At 47.4% G+C, this 23,348-nt stretch overlaps 1 protein-coding gene across 6 annotated transcripts in view; it reads right to left on the reverse strand.

Annotated features, from left to right (window-relative positions):
* The window catches only part of Foxp1 (forkhead box P1), a 527,427-nt gene that overhangs the window by 271,862 nt on the left and 232,217 nt on the right, over positions 1-23,348 (reverse strand). For 2 of the 6 annotated variants that reach the window (XM_071605951.1, XM_027931811.2), the window contains exon 2: positions 20,229-20,289. The exons of the other annotated variants lie outside the window; for them this stretch is intronic. The gene's annotated coding sequence lies outside the window, so the exon portion shown is untranslated. The remainder of the gene's footprint in view (positions 1-20,228; positions 20,290-23,348) is intronic. 6 annotated transcript variants of the gene reach the window in all.

Genomic DNA, 23,348 nt, shown 5'->3' on the forward strand with positions numbered 1-23,348 from the left:
TACTTTCAGCAGGGCTGGCTGCCCTTTCTGATAGTAATGGATTTTCTGGGATGCTCTTGGGTTTAAAATGGGCATGAGGCTCATTCACCCATGATCCAGCAGCACGAGAGGGGAACTACCCCCCCCCCCGCCCCCAGACATAGGTTCCTTCCCTAAACCACTGTTCCCAGGTTCTTGTCTTGTTCAAAAACACTCTACTGATATGGGATAATATATGGTTAGCATGGATATCCCCCCCCACACACACACACACACTTCAAATCCAGTCGTAGTGTATTTATCCACCTGGTTACTTAACTCTATCCCCACATCAAAACATATGCATTTATGTTCCTTTTCAAAATCCCACGAAGTGACCTTCCCAACTGTACCTCATCTTCACCCCACAGAAGGGCCATAATTCAACAATTCCCTCCAGACAGACACTCATGGAATTGGGTTTTGCTCCCACAGATCATGGGGCAGTAATGTTCCTGTGTACAGGCCTCATGACCCGGCAGCACCGGTCCACCTGTTCCTAACAGAGGCCACAAACTGCCCGTTGGAAACATGAATCTCATTACCTTCTCAGGTCCCCTACACTGGGCCTAGGTCTTCCTTTTACAGGCCTCTATTTTTCTGGTGGGTCAGACGAACAATGTCCTTCATGGAGAGTACAGACAGAACGCAGGCAGGAAAATTTCTAGAATATCTGCTGACATACATTATTGAAGAACCCAAGCACCTACTCTGCAAAGTAACACAATGTACAGACTTCAGAGAATATCCTTTGAACCTATACCTGAAGGTACAGGTGAGGCTTCTGGGCATGTATGGAGTGACATGTGGGGTCAGCATCACGTGCCCATCATCCTGGAGGGTGGAGGGGTCCCCCTCCCCCACCAGACCTTCTTCGTTATCCCCTGTCCATTCACACCTTCAAGAGTGTGTGGAGCACATTTCCAGCTTGCTTTCCTTCAGTCTAGTTTTTTTTTTTTTTTAAATAATGTCATAAAGTTGACATTTTCATTTACAGTTAAACCACAGTTAAAGCTCACCAATGAGGGGTATACCCAGCACAAATTACCAAGCCTAAAACATCGGCAAACACCCCCCCAAGCCAATGATCAAAAAGAAATTCAGTGGTTGCAAACACACATCTATTTTTCTAAGTAGGAGCATCTGCAGATGCGTCAGCCAGTGGCCAACAGCGGGGTCTGGCAACATCTAATATTTTCTCCTCTAAGCCGGAGGGTTACTTTCTCTCCAGCCTCCAGCGATGATGTTTTCTGAACAGGGTACCAGGAAGCATGGTAAGATAAAGTGATTCCGAGTCACTCCACAGCCACAAGGGAAAGCTGCGAGTGCAGTTTTGCTGTAATAATAAGACGCTTCTGCACTTGCAGAGGAGAAAAAAAAGAATATGTGAAAGTCATTCCATCCTGAAAACCAGAGGTATGTCCAGCCCCATGTGGCTCCCCCTGCTCCACATTCACTGCAGCCAAGGACAGCTCCATGCTGAGATGTCTTCATCAGTGAAGCAAGTTTCGTGATGGACATCTGATAGAGGGCTGCCTCGCATGCACGAGGGACGGGGTTCCAGCCCCAGCAACCCCCTCCAAAATAGGAAAAGGAGGAGTCTCGGTGTCGTCCCCATGTCACCTTCAACAATGCCTTCACAATCACAAGCCTGACTCGGCCATCAGAGACCCAGGCATCCCTTCCTTGCCTGTCCATCAACATTACGGTCCTCCCCAGTATGTTCACTCTGGCTGCCTTCTCCCGTCCCGCACGGCCCCTCCGACTCCTCCTTTACATGCTGGGTGTGGGCCTCGCTTTCCTTCCCACGTACCATGAGCTCCTGCAACTGGCTGCTGCTTCGTATGCCCAACATCCCGACAGGCTCAAGTGGCTGCTCTGCTACTTGGCCAGTCTCTTGCCACGCTATCCCAGCTTGCTGCCTGGCCAAGGACACCAGACTATGCTCACCCTTATTTGCATATGGTTCCCTCTGCAAGGCCATGGACGGAAATGACCCTGTCTCCCGTGGTGCTGCATTTGGCCCATGGCAATGAAGGAGCCTCCACCACCAGCTAATTGTGAGCCCTCCCATTCCTTTGTGCATGTGCCCATCAAGAGGTGGACCCTCTCCCCTGCCCCTGAGTGCCGGCTGGCCACGTGACTGTGATAACTGCAGAGCAGTGTAAGTGCCCAGGGTCTGTTCCCCTCCCATGCCCGGGGAAGCCTGGCCATGTCCTCTGTCCAGTTCCTCCAGCACGCTGCAGAGGCCCAGGTGTGTGCAGGAATCCTCTGGGCTGTTCCAGCAGCAGCTGAGCTCCCAGCTGCAGGCGGGAGCGGGAGTGACTCCAACACCCCGGGGAGCCAGAGGACACTGCTCTGCTCCTCGCGGCAAACCAAGAGGAGGATTCCCACACCTACCGACACTTTGGCCACCAGGGCTCAGGGACGTGTGTGAAGCAGCACTGAGGAGGGGAGCGGGAGGCTCACGGTGAGACTCTAACTCTGCCCTCGCTCCTGGGCCTTCTGCAGCTATTCCCCCACACAGGGCATCCTTAACACTGAGGAGTGACCTCCCAAGCTACAAATTTGATGACACGCTCCACTCCCCCACCACACACACACACAGGAATTAGAAGCACAGATCCACACACACCTAGTTTGTCCCACACGAGGTCACGGCCGGTGCTCACCAGTGGCCTCCACACTGGTCTGTGCCTGGTTCCTTCAACAAACCACACTCCAGCCCAATGCAGGGCTAGGTCCCTCTTTGTCCCAGATCTCCTTTGAGCCATTTTTCCCCTAGGAGCTGTCTGGGACCTTCTGGACTACGCAAACCCCACTGCAGGCTCTGGAAGTCCGGGGCCTCTGTTCTGGACTCTCTTCAGATGGACCTTCACCAGCCCCCATTAGTCCGCGAGCTGTGTGAGGCCCCATCAGGGCTTCCCAGGCTCACGAGTGTGAGCTCAGCCAAGAGCACCACGCCTGGAACCAAGAGCATCGGGGTCCTGGGGTCTGCCAGGGCAACCTTCCAGGGCACCTGCCAACCATGGCCTGGGCTCCAAGGGCCGACCTCACATGCAAAAATCAGGTTGTTTTTTTTTTTAGTGTAAATGAAATTTCCTATATAGGCATTGGGCGGGCCTGGCACACAGCAAATATGCAACCATTAGCCATTATCGTCACACTTAGTCAAGAACATCTCAGGTCAACTGCCAAGGCAAAGTCTCCCCTCTGCTGTCCTTCCGCCTCTCCCACTGCTCCAACCCCAGAACCCTGGTCCTCTGCCACACAAAGATGGTCTCTGGCACCTCCCCACCACGTGGGCTGCCCAGACGGCACCCGGGCCTGCTGTGTCGGGCCTGTGAAGGAGCAGCACAGCCGCCAGGCAACCCCAGAGACAAGCCCCCACCAGGTTATGTGACAACTGCACCCCCACCCCCTTCCTAATTCTTCTTGAAGTGAGAACCACTGTTACTCTCGGTAGAAAGATGAACTGACCTCATTCTTCCATAAAATACTTTGGGAATGGATATAAGGGTTCCATGTCAATCACTGCATGTTCACCAAATTCAAGACACACGGCTTCTGATGGGCATTCCCCATTCTGGACATTGGCCCTTACTCAGTGCTTCTTAACAGGGGAGCTCATGCCCTGCAGGGGACACTTGGCAGTATCTGGTTCTCATGCACAGGGTGGGGGTGCTCCTGGAATATGGCGGGGAGGAGCCAGGGACAATGATCAACCACAAAGCACAGTGGTGCTCCCTCAGTAAAGACCTGCCTGGCCCCAGTGTCAACAGTGCCAGGCTGAGAAGTCTCTCTTTAGGAAAACATCAGACAGGCAAAGACCAACACACCATGTATTTACCAGCTTGCTTGTTTACAACCTCTTGCATCCGACCAAGCCAAGCGGGGCTGGTTCAATACCCTGTGACACAGAGACACAGTGATAAAGTAGCAACAGTGTTACTAATGCCAACTGCTAACACAGACAGGATGGCAACATGTTTTTAAATTTTTTATAAAGTAAAAAAACTAACAATCCTGTTCAAACTACAATGTATCTATATCAAATTGGTTCATAAAAATATAATGTAAACCACAAAATATGACTTAAAATTTTCTGAGGCACATTCTAATAAGTCAAACAAAACACTAATTTAATAGTGCATTTAGTTGAATCCAATATATCTAAAATAGAATCATTTCAACCTACAATTAATAACTACAATGATTCAGTGTTTTATAGAATCCTACACGCACACATTGGAAAAAAAAAAACCTGTGTAAAAGGTCCAGGCTCAGCAACTGCCCACTCAGGCTGGCCACATTCCCCCTGCCCAAGAGCCACCTGTGGTGACTGCTACTGCACCTGCCGGGTCCATCCTACAGCAGGTGGGAGAGAGGGATTCAGGATGATTTCCAGAAGGTCCAAGTCAGGATCTGGGGGTAATTTGACTTCTGATTTTTGTTTGCTCGTTAGTTTTGTTTTTTGGCTTTTTAAATGATGAGAATAAAGAAAAATCACACTATACGCATTGGAAAGGAGCAAACAGAAAAGATGCCTCGTTAAGCTTCATCATGAACATGTGCAAGATGGTCCTCCCCTGGCGAGCTGTGGGTGAGGAAGCATTCAGGAGATGTCACAGGAAGCCTGCGTGCCACCACATACTGGTGAATGTGTGCGTGTACTGACATCCCTAGCCAGGGACCCCGTTTTACCCCGACCCTGATGTGGGGCATGCACCTAGCGTCCTGATAGGATAGTCATAAGTTCTGTAAGATCCTGGTATGCCCAGTGAGCCTTGCAAACAACCCAGGAACACCACTTCATGACATTGCCACCCTTCATTTTCAGTCTTACGGAGCTTGTGAGCCCCGATCTCGCCACCTGAACTCAGGAGCACAAGGGAACCAGTGGCCTGCCTGGCCTGGCATGATTTTCCCCCTAACTCAAGCTGCAGCAGAGACAAGAGATGATTCACACTTCTAAGGAAGAGCCAAGGCATGCATCAGGTGGCCCTGCCCCAGGCCTTTTGATGACAGGTGAGATGGACCAGGAGAGAAAGAGATGCCTTCAAACTGTACTGTCCCGTCACACTTAAAAATCAAATCAACTTCTATTTAGGATCTTAATTATTTTTCCCTGTACTGGGATCCAGAGGATATAATAAAGATGCCTATTTAATTTCTATTTCTATAATGCCCTCCATAACAAAGCAAAACATTTAAAAATATTTTCACTACTTTGAACTTTTAATAGTAAAAATTGTGAACCTCCTTGAGAATGTGCTATTATCTTCTATGTGCTGTGATACCCATGAAAATAACTACTGTGCCACTTCCTGAGCATGCCCTGCATTCAAGGCTCTGCACCAAGCTCTTCCTACTTGGAAAAATTAATTCAATCTTCCAAAAAAATAATAGGGGAGGTACTAGTTTAGCCCCCACCCTGTTTTTCAGAATAGGTAGAAAAACCCAGTAACTTCCTGAAGATCACAAAGCTACACAGCAGCAAGACAGAGCCCCTGGCCCCTGACACTGAAATCTACATTTTAATACTAATGTTGCCACATGTCAACTGGGACAGAAAGACATTGGCAGCATCTTTATAAATTAAAAAAAAAAAATTACTATAATTCTATTAAGATGAAACTATATTGTCTGTGTTAAACTGTTTTAATAAAATGTGAAGGCTGGACACAGTGGCACTTGTCTATCATCCTAGCAGCTTTGGAGGCCAAGGCAGGAGGATCATAAATTCAAAGACAGCCTCAGCAAAAGCAAGATGCTAAGCAACTCAGTGAGACTCTGTCTCTAAATAAAATACAAAATAGGGCTGGTGAGGTGGCTCAGTGGTCGAGTGGCCCTGAGTTCAATCCCTGGTACACCCCCCCCCCAAAAAAAAATCTATAATGTGAACCACAAAGGTAACTCAGATATTTCCATCCTCTATGCCACTGTCACAGTGCAGGCATGCAGCAGGTGCTGCCAGTGACCCCATTGCACAGACGGGGAGCACTGATTGAAGGCTTCCAGACCACACCCCAGAACTGCCATCCAAACCCACTTCAGGTGGCCACAAGCCACGCCCCTCTGTGACAGGACAGAACAGCACAAGCCACCCTCATCACACTGGCAAATGGAGGGCTGACTTTTCCATGAAAACCCAGTCCTGTTTTGGAACCACCGTGATAGGAAAGTACAAAGACAATTAGATGGTGTCCTTGTGGGTCCCCCAGAGAAAGCAGGTGTGGTCCAGGCCGTGGGGTGCAGGGTCCTAACCCCAAGTCCTCACGCTGATCTCGACCCTGGCCCCAGCAACACTGAGACCAGAGGGTCTGTGCGGGGCTGAGAGAGGAAAGGCAGACACTTTCCTGTTAATTCTTGGGGGATGCAGAAGGGCAGGCCCCTTGATTGTACAGAGGAGAGGACGAGCAGCACAGCTCTGCAGAGCTCAGGCTTCAGCGCACCCCACTCAACACCTGGGCACCGCTCCTTCCCGTGAGGCCAAGGGCTGTCCTTAAGCTCTGGGCACCTAAGTGGACTCCGCTGGGCCTCTCCTGGGCCTCTGGGACCACGTAGCAGGAGGATGCTAGCTCCCTAGATGCAGGGCTAACAGGGAAAGGGGAGAAGCCCCTGGCACTCAGGAGCCCCCAACCTCCACGATGATAAGGAGGCACCCAGAGCCTGATGCGCGCTGGCTGTCAGGGAGCTGTGGAAGGAACACAGCACTGACCTAGGGAAGAGGTACAGCCAGGCTCCATCCCTGACCCCTGCAAGGGAGCTCTTTGTAGGTAGCTGTTGTCCATGAGGAAGTGACAAGTCGACCCTCCCCACTTACAGAAGAGGCATTCTTCCTGGTCTCCGATGGACTTTCGCCCTCCCCCCGACATGCTGTCCACAGCAAGCTCTCCATAATGACTCAGGGAGCAAACGGAGGCATCTAAAGCTTCAAAGCACTTTGTGACTGAGTCCTTACCTCTCACCCTGCATCAAGTCAACTCAAAATGGATCAAAGACCTGGGAATTAGGCCAGAAGCCAGCAACTAGAAGAAAACACAGGGTCGACACTCCACTGCACAGGCACGGGCCGCGACGTCCTCAATAGCCCCCTTGATAAGGCTCGGGAAGCCAGGCCAGGAACAAATAAAGGGGATGGCATCCAATTAAACAGCTTCTGCACAGCACAGGAAACAACTGGGGAGGTGAAGAGCGAGCCCACAGAACAGGAGAGAATCTTTGCTCGCTGCTCTTCTGACACAGGACAATATCCAGAATACAGGAAAAAACTCACCCTTCCCCCAAATAACCCCATTATTAAATGGTAACATGAACTACACAAATACTTCTCAAAAGAAATGCAAATGTCCAAGAAATAAATGAAAACATGTTCAACATCATTAGCAATTAAGGAAATGCAAATCGAAAGCCCACTGAGACTTTATATCTCACTCCAGTCAGAATGGTGGCCATCAAGAACACAAACAGTAATAAATGGTAGAAAGGACGTGGAGAAGGGACACTGTACACTGTTGGTGGAACTGTAAGTTAGTACAACCACTACGGATATCAGTACAGAGGAACTGTACCTTAGGACCCACATAGGACTCCTCGGAATTTACCCTGAAGAACTAAAGTTACCACGCTACAGTGAGACATGAGACCCATGTTTGCACCAGCACAATTCACGTGAGTCAAACTCTGGAAGCAGCCTAGGTGTCCACTAATGAAAGAATAAACCAAGAAGATGTGGTACCGATACATAGTGGAGTTTTATTCAGCCATTAGGAAAAATGAAACCATGCCATTTGGAGGAAAATGGATGGAACTTGAGACCATTATGTTAAGCGAAATCAGTCAAACTCAGAAGGTCAAGGGGCATGTTTTCTCTCACATGTGAAAGATGGCGAGGAAAAGGGAATAGAAAGGTGGACGGGACAAATATATCACGATACTCAAAAGGGATCAGTGGAGTAGAAGAAAGAAATCGGGGGAAGGAATTGAGTTTCTTTAAATGTTAAGTCTCTTGATATTCTGGATATTACTTTTCTGTCAAAAGAGGAGCTGCCAAAGATATTTTCCCTTGCTATATGTTTTTTCTTTGCATTGTTAGTTCATTCCTTTGCTGAAGCTTTTTAATCTGATGCTGTCCTATTCACGAACACTTGGAGAATGACATTGTGTGCATGTAATGTGTCAGTGAATTCCACCACAACATACAACCAATAATGCACCGTAAATTGGGCAAAAAATAAAATGAAAAAAAGTTAACAATAAAAAATAAAGCATCCTGTGACTCCTGGGGGAACAGCCAATGGTCCAGAGCCTCTCAATGACAGGATCTCAACCCCTTCCTCCCAGCTCCCTGGTCTCCTCCAAGTCCCCACCCTGGCTGCTCCAACAGTCATGAACAATTTAAGAACAAACAAAACTTCTGGGCCCGATTCGTCAACAAAAAAATGGAACAAGATAAAAATGAGATAGTTTCCCTTTTTTCCTCCTATGATGTAACTAACAAAAAATTTGGAAACTTGTCGTTAGCCAAGATCTACTGAAATAAACACTCTCCCCTGGAAAGAATGAAGAAAGGCGTGAGCATGAGAAGCAGAGTGGCAAGTGTGTGGAGGACCCACAAGTTCCAGAACGTGCTGTATGGCTTTGCCTCTAGAATTTATCTAGAGAAGGAGATTAATAGACGAGCATTTGTGATCCCAGCAGCTCAGGAGGCTGAGGCAGGAGGATCGCGAGTTCAAAGCCAGCTTCAGCAAAGGGAGGTGCTAAGCAACTCAGTGAGACCCTGTCACTAACACAAAATAGGGCTGGGGAGGAGGTGGCTCAGTGGTCAAGCGCCTGACTTCAATCCCTGGTACCAGAAAAAAAAGGAAAAAAGAAAAGCATTTATGTACAGACATGCCCAATACAGTATACTACAGAAAAACTAGACAGAGCCTCAAGACTCAACATGATGAATGGAAAAATTTCTTGTTTTTTTTCTTCCTTTTATTAGATGGCTCTAGTTATACATAATATTAGGGCTCATTTTAACATAATTACACAAGTATGGAGTATAATTTGCTCTCATTCAGTCCCCAGTACATCCCCTTTTCCACCCCTCCTTCCACTCCTGTTCCATTTTGTCTATATGACTGATTTTTCTGCTATTTACTGATGGATTTTTTTTTTTTTAATTTTAATTACTGGCTGTGGATATCCACAAAGCTGAGTGTCTGTGGTATATTCACACATGTACACAGGAAAGTTTGCTCGGATTCATCCCACAGCTCCTTCCTCCCCCTCGACCCTCATCTGCTTCACTGGTCTCTCTTCTATTTTAAACACTTAAATTTTATTATATCTCAAAGAATGACATCGTATTCGACCATTCACCACCACGTCTTGGTGATTACTTCGTGGGTAAAGGACTTCAGTTCTGTTAAATATGTGTACCCTCAACGAAGAGAAAAAAGGGCGGGGGGGGGGGATACCCATGCGTGATATTATCAAGCTCAAGATTCCACAGTATTTTTCCTTTGGATTTATTTGTGTATTTTCCTATCATTTAAAATTCCCTCTAGTGAGCTGGTCGAACACCTGCAATCAGAGGGTGGGGGGAAGCCAGTTCATAGAACTCCCTCTCCTATGTACACGATGTATGTAGAATATGACCATGAGAACTTACCTAATGCAATTACCTAGTGAAAATTCTACACTGCCAACTATTTTATCCCAAGGAGGGAGACAGAATGGCAACCCCAATTTCAGAGCCCGAGGGAGCAGGACTGGAAAGCTCAAGCAGACAGAGTCCATTAGCATGCACCTCAAAAAAAAAAAAAAAAAACAAGCAGCACCTCATTATCCTCTACGTACCCTGGCCCTCGGCAAAGGAGAGTCATGGAGTGGGCACTCACCCACACGTGTCAATCAATCCCCGGGGGACAAGGGAGACACCTCAGTTCTCATGCTAGAGAAAACCATGATTCCAAAAATCGACAGTTGTCAACCATCAGAATTCTAACTTAAAACTATCTTCAAATAGCCTTATTTAAAAGAAAAAAAAAGAGGGGTTCAGACTTTAGAGGGAAGCAAGAGAGAGGGGGACAGGGTCAGAGGAGGGTATGGAGGGCACCTGCAGGGCGGGGACCCTCTGAGAGGAACCTCTCGCACTGACACTGTTCCTATGTGATATTGAAACACTTCTAAGTCCCTGAACACGGTTTACAGAAAAAAAAAAAAAAAGAAAACATATAGGAAATGAGAGCCACAAGGACATGCACTCAGAAAGTCTACATTAAAAACTGTGTTGGTGTTTTCACTTATTGTTAGTCATAAATTTTCTGTAGTCAAATTTTAACATTTCCAGTTGCTTTTGGTGTTACATCAGTAAAGGAAGGAAGGGGTGTGCTGAAACAGGGGCCGACTCCCAACATGGACAGCCAGTTACACAGTGGCCTGCATCTGTCATTTCCTCTTCTACCTCCCAATGTCATCATCAGCGAGGACAAGAATCCCAGGAGCGAGGTCCAACGTCCCCAGGCCCCTCTGAGCCCACAGATCTAACAACACCTGCCTTTACCAGAGCTGGAGGACCAGCACGGGGAAAGGGCGGACTCTGTGGGGTGCATAGCTCAATTCTAGACAAAACCCACCACAGAAGAACTCCTGAGGAACCCTCCCCTCATCAGCTGATGAGTCTGCCTCTGCGGGAGGGCAAAGGAGTTAATTCTTGTGCTCTGAAAGACCAAAGTCCTTTTCACTGGCCAGGGGGGCCGCCGTGGAATTCCATGAGGGAAGTTTTGTAGCTGCAATGTCAAACAAGTCAATGGCTTGCCCTGGGACAGCAGAAAGACAGACGCTTGGGATAAGAAAACATATAGCGCCGCTTGGGAAGAGGTGCTCTTGGAGCCCGGAGGACGGGAAGAGCCTCAGGATTCTTATTTAAAAGTAGAGAGATCAACTGGCTGGTAACCTGACATCCTGACATCTTTTTGTAAGAAGCTCTAAGGACTAAAGATGTCCAAGAGCTGGGCTGGCCATCGATACCAACGACCCTCCATGGTAGGCAGGGTGACACTCAGCAATGGTCACCATGGCAGCCTCCAAGTTAAGATGTGTGCTTAGTAACTACCAACGGAGGAAAGAAGGATGATATTTTAAGGAGAAGATGTGGAAATAAAAATAGCCCACATGGTACCAGTGTAACTCAACAAGTCTTTCTGTAAAAAATAATGGCAGGACACAAATGAAACACTGACCTATGGAGGTCTGAAATTTTGTTCCCATCTCTCCATGTCTTCCTATTTTAAAAATTTTAAAATGCCATGAAAACAAAAGTTGAGCAGCACACTCCCAATTATCCAGAGAGAGGGACTGTGCTTCTCCCGCCCAGTACCCTGTTAGTGGTACTTGCATCCAAGCACCCGCGTGAGACATGTGTTTTGTGATTTCTGCCTTTCGTTTTCCGAGATGCATCAAGACTGAGACGAAGCCAGAAATCCTGAAAATGTTCAACCGTATTTCAATACGGGTGAACACACCAGAATCTTTGATGCTCTTAGTTAATTTGAAAGGGAGACGAAGCCATCAAAGACTACCTATATGAGTCTCAGGCTGAGGTGAAAGACTGACTTGTGGCTCCAGCTCAAACTAGGACTTTACTAATCTGGAGACTCCGTTAACCACACCAGGCTGCGATGCACTTTAGATGATTAAAATCAGTAGACCCTAAGGTGAGCCCTGGGCGCACGTTCCTCTCCCCCTGGCTCTCACCCAAACCCACACAGGCCCACCCTCAGGCCTAGCAGCAGGTGGACGGGGACCGGACACACAGGCTCCCTTAGCTTTTCTTCTCGGGCTGTGCGAGGACCCGACCGTCACAGAAGTGAGCGTGCAGGGGACGGAGTCAAGGGGGGACCTTCATGAATGGGGGGTGCTGCTCAGGTGAGCCTCCTGGAGAAACAAGGGGTGTCAGCCCTGCAGTAGAGGACGATACCGAGAGGAGACGGCAACTAGGTTTGACTCGCGCTAGGAGCCATCAGATCCAGGCTTCAGAGTGGTCGAGCCCAATGGCCATCCCCTGGACCTCCTGGCAGCAGGTCACCCAACTGACGGCCCCTCAACACCTCCTGTTCGCCAAAGTCTGGTTCTGCCTCCGTCTTTAACTCGCCCCTGCGGCAGCCTGTGATCAAAGGGGTTGGCTTCAGAACCCACATCTGGAGCCTTCTCTTCTGTCTACCCTTTGGGCCTCACTCACATGCTTATAAATCCTCCATTTATAGCCCCCTGGCTGGGAGGTGTCCAGAGCTGAAATCTCTAAGGGCATAACTGACGTCTCAATCTGGGGGATAACACGCAGCGGGAACCACCCACATCCTCGGCGGCACCCCGGTCCTCTCCTGCCCAGCACCATCTGCCCCGGGGACTCCCTGCTGCAGCCCACACCTCCATCCTTCCAGCAGGATCTGAGCGGGCAGCAGCGGGCTGCAGGCTGACTCTGCTCTCTGGGTTCACGCCATTGCCCAGTGAGCCCTATTGACACCCAGCACTCAGGACCCAAGGCTGTGTCTTCCTTCACCGACCCCTTCACCCTGACCTTTCCACTCGAGGAGCTGCTCACTGCCATCAGTGAATCCCACACTGACCACATCTCACCATCTCCACCGCCATCTGATGCCAGTCTATGACGGGACCTCCTAACAGGGCTCCCTCCGAGGGACCCACCCACCGACTATTTCCTCCACAGCTTCTTGAATGATGCACTGAAGACACGGATGGCTCACTGCCTCCTCTCCAAGCCCTTGGAAGGCTCCCATTTCACTAAGAGGACAGTGGGACTTGGCACCCTCCTCCATGGGACCCTGCCACTTCCCTACCTTGTCCTTCCTCTGCCCTTTTGAAGGCCCTGATGGTGACTGGCAGACTCCTCCTCTCCAGAAGAGGCCAAGTGTCCACTCAGATGTCATGGCTTCCCAGTGACCTCACCTGGCCCCAGACTTTGCAGAAGCCAACCCTGCCTCTGAGCACTGCCCTCTCTGTCCTCCTCCTCTCCCCAGGGCACCTGCCTACCGCCTGCTTCACATTTACAAAGCTGCTCTGCGGCTCCCACCCTCAGAGCAAGGAAGCAGAGGACCTGGAGGCTGCTGCTCACCACGGCATGCCCACCCTGGATGGCGACGCTGTCCAACAGAAGCAGGAGGAAGGCCCGGGTGTCCCGGGGGTGATATTGTTAAAAGTAAAAAGGTGCAGCTGAAATGAACTTTCAACATGTAATCAGTGAAGAAATCGGGCAAATAGTTCACATTCTTCAAACAAAGGCTTCAAAATACTGACTGGACTTTATACTTGGAGTACATCGAAAGTTCTAGCGAGCCATATTTCAAGGGCTCCGTATCCATATATAGCTGGTGGCTTCTGACCTGGACAAGGTGGGTCCAGCACAACACCTGGTATGCGACCCACCCACAATAAGGACACCGTGAACAGAGGAACACAAGAGGGTGGCCCTTGGAATTGCCCCACGAAGACGGCTCATAGCTTGAGAAAGCTTCATGGCAGACACAAGCATCCGCAAGACAGGGAACACGACGACTTTCTCTTCTACTTTATCCTATAGTTTAGTCCGTTTCAAAACGGTCCTCAGTCCAACCCAGTAAGTCCCTAGTTCACAAGCTGGGCCCAATGCCCACTCTGAAAGTCTTTGGTCTGAGCACACTTTAAAACAAGCACTCTGTGATGGGTAGACCTCAGGACACTTGCTCTGTCCTGAGGGTCTGCGCAGGGCTCTTGGAAAGGGAAACAAGCCAATCCCCAGAAGAAAGGGAAGTGGAGGGAGGGAGGAGACCTGAGTACCCTGCCAACCAACCCAAGGGTTGCAATGATCACCGTCCAGCCCGTGACGTGCATTGGCTTTTTTAATTAATTCTATATAACTTATCACAGTGTCAGGTAATTCACAAAACATGTAATTACCTATAATTATATGCTACGTACACACTAACATACAAAATTCAAGGGAGGACTGCATGGTTTTCATACTTCAAAAAGACAGGATTTCAATGGAGTAGAAAGAGCTCCTCCTTTTCCTCCCCACCACCCTTTATTCAAAGGCCACAAAAACATGGCTAATAGTTCTGACCAGCTAAAGAGAAGAACACATGCATGATTCATCTTCGTTTCATGTGGACAAAGTGCCAATCAGCAGCAGTCTTTTGAGAAGATGCCACAAAAACGAAATGCAGACTCAGCACAGGGCGGAAGTCGGTCCTGGGAGCCTCAGCCCATGCAGGACAGACTCTAGGATGGGTACCAGGCTCCTCTGCTGGGCTGGGTGTCACCAGACACCAGGGGGCTGCTGGCAAGGTCCACAGCAACCAGCCACCCTTCACGAGGTTTTGTTTGTACTCGTCCCTTCCGATTCCTTCCTGAAGGTTTTGAGTTGGCAAAGAAAGGTAACATTCCCACGTCTCTGCTAAGAGGATTAGCTGCCACCTAAAAGGAGCACTTCCTCCATCCATGCTCAAGGTGAGTGGTGGGAAATTCCTGCCCTTGCATGTGGAACCACAAAAGCATCATTTAAGAAACCATTGGTTACTTGGTTTCATATTTTTGACTGTTCACTGAACAAAATATGGCTACTTGATAATTGCTGCCAATACTGTCTTGACGACTGAATAGGCCTTCATGTACATGTCATCAAGGGACTTCTGCCTGAAAACAAACTCTATGGAGCATATTTTACTGAAGATCAATATTTAAAAAAAATTTTTTTTCTCTGAAACTAGCATTCAAGAAGAGACAGCCCTTGTTTACAGAGGAACTTAGTTAAGCATTATGGCTAACAATGTTTAAAAACAGCTAACTTAACATGCAAACATTTAAATGCTGAAGTTTAACTGTTGAGAGGCCACATCAGTCCAGTAAGAATAGGCACGGCATGAGAAGGGGTCCTTTGTTTCCCCTAAGAACATTCCTGACCATCACTCTATTGGTTTTAGCAGTAAGAGCTCTCAAGGTTTTAAGAAGTCTAACATTCGACAAGCCTTTGATGGGTCTTGAAAATGCCTTATGATTGCTCAGACGAAGCCAGTCCCAGCAGGATGTATATCCTACGATTCCTTTTTACAAGATATCCAGAGCAGGTAAATGCACATGGACAGGAAGCAGATTTCTTCTTGCTAAGGTGGAAAGGGTGATGAGTGACTGCTAATTGACACCAGGCTGTCTGTCCTGGTGAGAAAATTGGTCTAAACCCAGGAACATGGTTGCAAACTCTGTAAACAAACTAAAAACCACTGGACAATACGTGTACTCTAGTTGGGTGAACTATATTATCTGGATTATAATCTCCATAAAGCTCTTACCAAAAATTAGCATGCCTGATGACATTTGCAAGATCTGGTAAGAAGTCTGGGGAAAAATCAGGTGACTGACTCACTCCAGATGCTGAAGGACCCACGTCCTTCAGCACGTCCTGGTCCCTGACAGCCCTGTATCCCCTCCCTGAGCCCACCCTCTCTCATGGCAACCAACAGACCCATCCTAACACTCCACGCTTCGTCTTCCTGTCTGGAAGAGAAACAGAGGCCAGAGACAGCGCCTGCCATGCAGCTGGGACCCGGGCACCCATCAGGGAACCACCAAGGAGCCACTGGGATAAGAACTAGCATGGCACGCAGGTGGCTGCAAATGGGTGAGTAAAGCCCCAGGACCGACCCTGCACAATCCAGAAGCCATGTCCCAGCCTTGCTCCTGGATCTGCTCTCCAATTTGTCCAAGCCCCTGGGCACCAAGCAGCCCCTCAAGCTCATCAAAGCCACATCACCCCAACCTCACCATTCAGACATCAAGAGGCGCGATATGTATGACCATCAAGTCTCTTGCTTCAAAGAAAGCTGCCTGTTAGGATCTCTGCGCGGAGCGGCCCCACATACCATCAGCCAGACTGCCGGAGGGAAGCGAACTTTGGCTCTATTTAAGCCATAGCCTGTGGGTCTCCCTCTCATTCTTGTCTCTATCCTGTTATAAGCTGGGCGTGGGGATGTTGTGTATTTGGGGGCCAGAGAGCATTTCAATGCTTAACTGCTGGAGGACTGGTCATGACGTCGTCATCTAAACACTCAAGGAGACTTTCCTACAGAGTCTTTATGACAACTTCATGAATCAATAGTCACAGAATGCAAATGCTACACATTTTGGTCATTTTGAGTGGTTAGGACACAATTATTTTTTTTCCTCTTTTTTTTTAGTAGTAGTGGGGACAGAATCCAGGGGCACTTTACTCCTGAGCTATCCACTACCACTTTTCAAAATTTTTAAACTTTTGAGACAAGGTCTCAATAAATTGCTTAGGCCTTGCTCAAGTTGCACAGGCTGGCCTCGAACTTGAGATCCTCCTGCCTCAGCCTTCGGCATCACTGGGAAGATACGTGGTTGCCACTATGTCTGGCTGAAACTGTTACTCTCATTAAGTAAACACTTAAATCACACAAAACTAAACTTTCAAAGGAACCAATCATTTACATTTTAAACAGCTGAGGAGCATTTACAATTTTAACCAAGAAATTATTTGTAAGACACTCTAAAGGGTACAGGATCTATCCCCAGACAGCTTAAGTTGCGGTGGCAAGAGAAATTGACAAGATTAAACATGATTTTCGATTTCTGTAACTTTCTTCCAAATAAGCTGACGACTTAAAAAATGAACCAATATGTATGATGTAAAGCTTGATGATGTAACTGTAACCACACGGGCTTGATCACAGTCTTCAACTCTCCACACCATTAAAGGTTGAATAGGAAATGATAAATTTTGCAAATCAGGTTTGTTGGAATTTTCAGCCAAGCGTCACATGTGGGTGAACTGTCAATGATGGGAGAGGCAGGGTCACAAAAGCCACATACACCTTTGATAAATGAACAGGTCAGGGCAGTAGCCATGCCACAGAGACGTCCACTCATCACTCTCCCAGCAAGTTCTCCCAGTTTCTATCTTGATATTCCAGATGACCTTGGGCAGGTTACTTTTTGTCTATGGGCCACTTTCCCAGTTTGTAAAGTAGGGATTATACTAATTGACATCTGCCTTCTCAGGAATGCCAGCCTCCGGAACCGTTCCACACAGCACTCAGAGCTGCCTGCTAGAAAACTCTCCTCTCCCTACCAACCACGATGGCTGTGATTCACAATCAGTCAAAACTCTGAATCTCGGTTTTAAAAATGCCTCTGTCTGCTTTTCTGAGTTTGCCTGGCCACTGTCATGCACATGACCAGTAGTTGTCCCCATTCTGCCTCTGGGGGCATGTTTATCTGCATTCACACAGACTGGGGCATGGGAGGTGCTGAGAACCTCCTACACCTGAAATCCACACCACCTGGGGTGTCACGATGGGTGCTCCTGGTCTCATCCTTTGCTGATGAGTAAGATCTGCTGTTCGCTCAAGGCTGCCTCATCAGAAATGTTACCCTGATCCTCATTTTAAATGTATTTTCAATGTTCTATTTCTAGCAAAATGTTTTTCTCTTACTATATGTAAGAGATCAAGGGAAATAAGAATTTGTCTCTGAAAGGTCCTTGAGCTTAAAGGTAAAATTTACATGAAACTTTAGGCTCAATCTACAAACCCTAACAGAAAGGAAGGAAGGAAGGAAGGAAGGAAGGAAGGAAGGAAGGAAGGAAGGAAGAAAACAAAAGTGGCTGGGGGTACGGCTCAGTGGGTAGAGTGCTTGCCTCCCATGCACAATCCCTAGCAACACACACACACACACACACACACACACACACAAAGAAAACAATTGAAATTTGGGTCAAAATAGAGATGAGATGGAGACTGTAAAAGGAAATAAAAGGAATAGAACATACTGATTGTGAATAGGAAAAACGAAGATCACGTGTAAAGGATAAAAACAAACACAATAATCAAAGCAGACGCTGGTGCACATACAGAGAGAGGCTCAGGTCCCCAGAGGGCAGGTCAAAGAGAAAGACCATGTGGACTCGGTGCTCAGCTTTCCTGCATCCTGAAAAGACGTGTCAGGAAAGGAGGGATTTTTCAGGATCCAGAAGTTTGACAAGGGGGCGTCCTCATTTGCAGGATGCTCCATGCTGTAACAGACCGGGCTCTCAGTGGTAATTAAGGAGAGCACGTGTTTTTAAACATGCAGTTTCTCTCTCAGTCAAGGCTAATGACAAATTCCTAGAAGGTTTTTACTGTTAAATTTTCCCTTGAGCCATGATATATATATATATATATATATATATATATATATATATATATATATATATATATTTTTTTTTTTTTTTTAAGTCTGAACAACACTGTCGATTCGGGGTGGGGGGTGGGCGGCTCACATCTTCATTTTCAGGTGATGGGTTAAGTGTGGCCATGGTAAAGACGCCAAGTCAGAAGAACAGTACTCAGGCTACTGGGGGATGATCGAGACGGGCTGGGGAAGCTCTGGTTGGAGCTGTGTGGATACAGCAGCTCTGAAGCTCAACTCCATCTTACAGTGACATTTCCAACTTTGTTTAACCACAGTGTTTAGTGTCACCTGTAACTCTGGCCAAAGGCACAAGATGAGTTAGGCACCTGGCAGGGTTGCACGGGGAGCATCTTGGATTGAATCTCTCTGAGAGATCATGGCAACCAGAGACAGCAAAGCAGAGCCAGAAGGGCAGGCGGGGCACAGTCCAAATGGCCCCCAGAGCAGAAAATATTTACTAGCTGGTCCTTGGCAGAAAAAGTTTGCAGCTTCCTAATAAGACTACTGGAATCCAGTGTCCCAGCCAAGGGAAGGGCTTTGCCAACAATCTTGTGCAGCTTGATGTGCTCAAAGAACACCTGAGATCAATTCCTTCTACTGTGCAACATCTTCCTGAAGCAGACATTTGTCCTCAATGCAGGGCGACTGGTACTTCTTGCGAAGTTTTGATTAACCACAGAGCAAAATGCACCAATTCTACATTTTTTTGTGGTCCAATAAGTAAGAATTCAACTATAAAAACAAATGAGCAGGTGTAGTGCACACCTGTATCCCCAGCAATGTGGAGGCAGAGGCAGGAGGATCTCAAGTTCAAAGCCGAGTTCAGCAACTCAATGAGAACCTGCCTCAAAATTAAAAACTAAAAAGGACTGGGGAAATAGCTTAATCGTAGAGTAACGCCCCGAGTTCAATCCCTAGTACCAAGGAAAACGAATTCGCACCCTTTATTCTAGAGCCAAAATCCCTGGCAGAGATTAAAAACATAATGGATGGGACAATTTTCCCATTATGAAAATTCTATGATTAAAACCATGTTCAACTAAAGAGTAAGAAGTCTGCATCTTACAAATACATATATTTCGTTTAGTAAAACCTGAGCAAAGGTTTGATTCAACCATGCCAGCAAATAACCTGTTTTTAAGCAGACACAGACCTATGAAACCAAATGGAACTTAGGAAAGGGCAACATTCAAAACTGAAAGGAAGATGCAGATACTTGAAAAACAGCAGACCCTCAACAGCCTGCAAAATCCCACGAAAAGTGCTCACTGCCCCTAGCCGAGGGACACTCTAAAACCAGAGACCAGGTAGCAGCCGTGACCATTTTAACCTGAGTACTTTTTTTTTAATCTACCCTCTCAAAAAAGTGAATTTGAGAGAATTAAATGTGGCTTTAATTCATCAAGTGACATTAGCCTCTCTGAAAACTTCTAATTCTGAAATCAGGTTCTCGTTTGATTTTCAAGTGAACAGGGCAGCCTAGCACCCACCTTCCAGGCACTGCTGCCCCCCACCCATGGCTTGGCGATGCCTGTTGCTAGGGTGCCTGACTCTTAATTTCTGAAAGAAGGTGATTAGGGAGCAGCGAGATGGGCATCTACTGGATGACAGGACGTCAGCACGGACATTGACATGTGCCACTCTGGCCTGCAGTGAGCTGGAGTTGTGCACCGCGTGACATGCATGTTCCTTCCCAACTGGAAACCCACCATGTCTACGGGGAAAGGGAGTCAAGTTCAGCCTCCACCCACTGGAACACTGGATCATGTTTGGGGGAAGGAATATGAATCTGTGGACCATTTTTTTTTAAGGTTCTACGATTTCACACAAAAAAATAAAAAACCCAAAAACATGCTGCATACATAATTACACAAATCAACACATGCATCTTCGACAAATAAAGATCGGGAAACAACCTGGAAGGCGACAGGAACTGTTCTGTGAATTCCACTCGTCGCATTTGCATTTACCTTTTTTGGCGTCTGTAAAGCAATCTTCAGTTACAGTCACCTCAAAAGGTCACTTGTCACCCTGAAAACAAGAGAACATCAAGATCTGAATGTCGGGGAAGTGGTCACCAGCGGAGCACAGGACACACGCGCGAGAGGCAAGTAACTTGGAAGGGGTTCAGCAGCGAGGCCCGGGATTCCGAGTCTACCTGGACTGCGGGCCTCAAGCGCTTCGAGACCACCGCGTCTGTGTGGGTGGGAAAAGCCCAGGCGAGACACTTCAGATTTGCCTGTGAACTTTTCCTCCTTTTGTCATCTATCAGTTTATTTTTGTGTGGAATAATACGTGACTCATAGGTCCTTGTTTTTGGAAACCAGGCCGCTCTTGAACAGGGCTCTGTTTGGTTAACATCACAACATCTCTAATTTCATTAAAGGAGAGACTTGTTTTTTTGTTTTTTATTTCATTCCCCTCTTCAGGCAAGAACTCATTCTTGTGGACAAGATGCCTTAGACCACTTTGGACCTTTCAAGGTGAATAAGAGCCCCACGGTCCTTGGCGTGGGGAGGGCTGGGGGGAGTTCATGGTGGTGAAAGCTGTTCAGAGAATGTTCTGCACTGCATCTACCAGATCTCCCAGGCTAAATGAAAATGGTTCGTGGCACATGAAATATGCCACTTCCATCGGGCCTCCAAAAACACATATCCTACCCCGCCCCGCCCCGGCATCTGCCTGCTCCATCCACAGAACAGTGGGTGATCCTTTCAGCAGCAGACTCGGCCTCTTTCTGCCCGTGAAACTGGGACCAACACACACACGGCACAAGGGGAAAGCAAAACATTTGTTTATTCATTCAGATCAAGTTACTAACAGGGTACAGGATTCACTCCGCCGCTGAGGACCAAATGCTCCTATGATTTTTAAGACAGAGAAATCAGTCCTTAATGTGATTAGCACGCTCATGTCCCTGCGCTCACTCTTCAGAACAGTACGTAATGAAGTGGTTTCGGTTTTATTCGCATCTATCCCTCCCAGCCCTCTGCCGTCAGCCCCAGTGTGAAAGGCAGCATCGCTGAGAGGAGGAAAAAGCTTCTTTCACCAGGGCTGAAAATTTTTAAAGTGGCACTTTGGTGTGTGCCATCTTTGAGGAATTGATCTGAGGCCAATTTATGACATTTCCCCAGGCAAGTGTATGCAGATTCTTGCCATTAAGATCGGAAAAAAAGATGCAGGCTCTGGGTGAAATCATCATTCTCGTGTTTATTGTAAGAGGAAATTGCAGGTTTTCACCATAGATGTTCACAATTTGGGTGGGGGAAAACCCTAGTTCAGGGACTTGAAATTACTCTTTTGCAACAACCTGTCCCAAGCCTTTTTTTTTTTTTTCTTTTGTTTTTACACAAAACAATTCAGATTGAAAATGAAATTTGTGCACTTTACTGCTGATCTACGTCCATAGGATGGGTGTCTCCAGGACAGGGAAGTGCTGTAGGGCAGGCTTTGGGACCTCAAGGTACGCCAGAGGCATGGCTGCGCCCCACCACCGGATCAGAGTCCCCCTCAAGAGGCAAGTGGCACTGTCCTCTCTAGGCACCAGGGTACCCGCCACTCAGCACAACTGACTCCCAGGGAAAGCCAGTGGCTCTGGCAGGCAGCTCTGGGTTCCCAGCAAGCCAGCCCTGTCCCCGCGTTTTCCTTGAGGTGCTCTCCAATGCACACGCTGAACTCATCTGTAGGTTCATCTGTGGAGCTGTGCCTCTTCCTGCGTGTTTGGCAGCGGGACCTATTGCATTGGGATTTTGCAATGCAGATGAGATTTGCTATCGTAGAGGGCCTGGCAAACAACTGGACCTCATTAAAATTTAATTTTTGTTTTAAATTGCTGAAAATGCTTCCTTGGAATAAAGTTATCTCTGTGCAGTGTGCGAACGTTTCCAGGTGATGCCAGGCCTGTTCCTTCCACCCACCCACCTGCCCAGGCACAGGAGCTGGCGAGCACAGACAGAAAACCAAAGCAGGCTCACCTCAGGTTTTATAAGTGTAATGTTATCCTCAGAGAGTCAAAACAAACAGGAGAGGAATAACAAGAAAATTATACAACTGGCCCTCTGACGTGTATGCATGAAAGCAACACAAAACTGGCCACGTTTAATTTTCACCTCTACATAAGAAATTGGCAGTGAGGTATAAACTATACTCCATCAATGTTAATGCATAAGCATATTTGGCCATCCATTAGTGTATTTCTGTTGCATTTTTAGAGAAAGTATCCATTAGCAAAGGAATCTAAAAAATATTTTTCTAGCTTTGCTGGGATTAATAGTTCAACAGCTGTTTGCCATCATGCTAAATTAAATGAAATATGTCAATATATCTAGACAAGAAAATTAGGGGGAAGTACTGAGGTCTGAGTTGGCATCCTTACAAGCTCAGAGGAATAGGAAATCAACAACTAGAAGAAAAATCTGCATTTGGGGCTTTTTTTTTTTTTCCAAAGCATATAAACTTCCGTTTCTAAAACTGTATTTGCCATTTTTCATTCACTTTGATCAAATAAACCAACTATTTACCTGTATGTTTCCTGGCAGTACCAGTACCAGGACTAAAATTAAAACGACCATGTAAACCTTTAAGTTTAAAAAAAAAAAAAAAAAGATTAAAAGAAATAGATTCCCCTCCAGCCCACTTGCCTTTTAAAACAATGCTATCACCATACAAATTGCATATTTTTTCTATTTTCCAGTTTCCTGCTAGCTTGAGGTATACAAGTGAGCAGGATATGGTAAACAGAAATTGCTGATTTTCCTCTATGTCACTCTCTGTAACCGTGGAGATGCTGTAGAGGCCTAGACCTGCTCCAGGGTCTCAGCACTATGAATTGCAATAGCACCGTTTATCTGAGGGTACCTGGTGACCACATAGTGGCTGCCACCTGGGGTCAGAACCATAACACTGCCCCAAGCGCAATCCTCTACATCAAGAGGCCTCCCCTGCAGCGCCCTTACTACTCTAAGGTGTCTGTGTCAGCCTCCGGGGAGGGCACATGTGCCCTCCCTGGATCAGCACCATTCAGCATAGGCCCTGCCTGGAACCCGGTCTCAGGTCTGAGCAGAGGTAGCTCGCCCCCTGAGCACTAGCAG

The sequence above is a fragment of the Marmota flaviventris genome, chromosome 20, assembly GCF_047511675.1.
Source record: "Marmota flaviventris isolate mMarFla1 chromosome 20, mMarFla1.hap1, whole genome shotgun sequence".
Classification (NCBI taxonomy): Eukaryota; Metazoa; Chordata; class Mammalia; order Rodentia; family Sciuridae; genus Marmota; species Marmota flaviventris.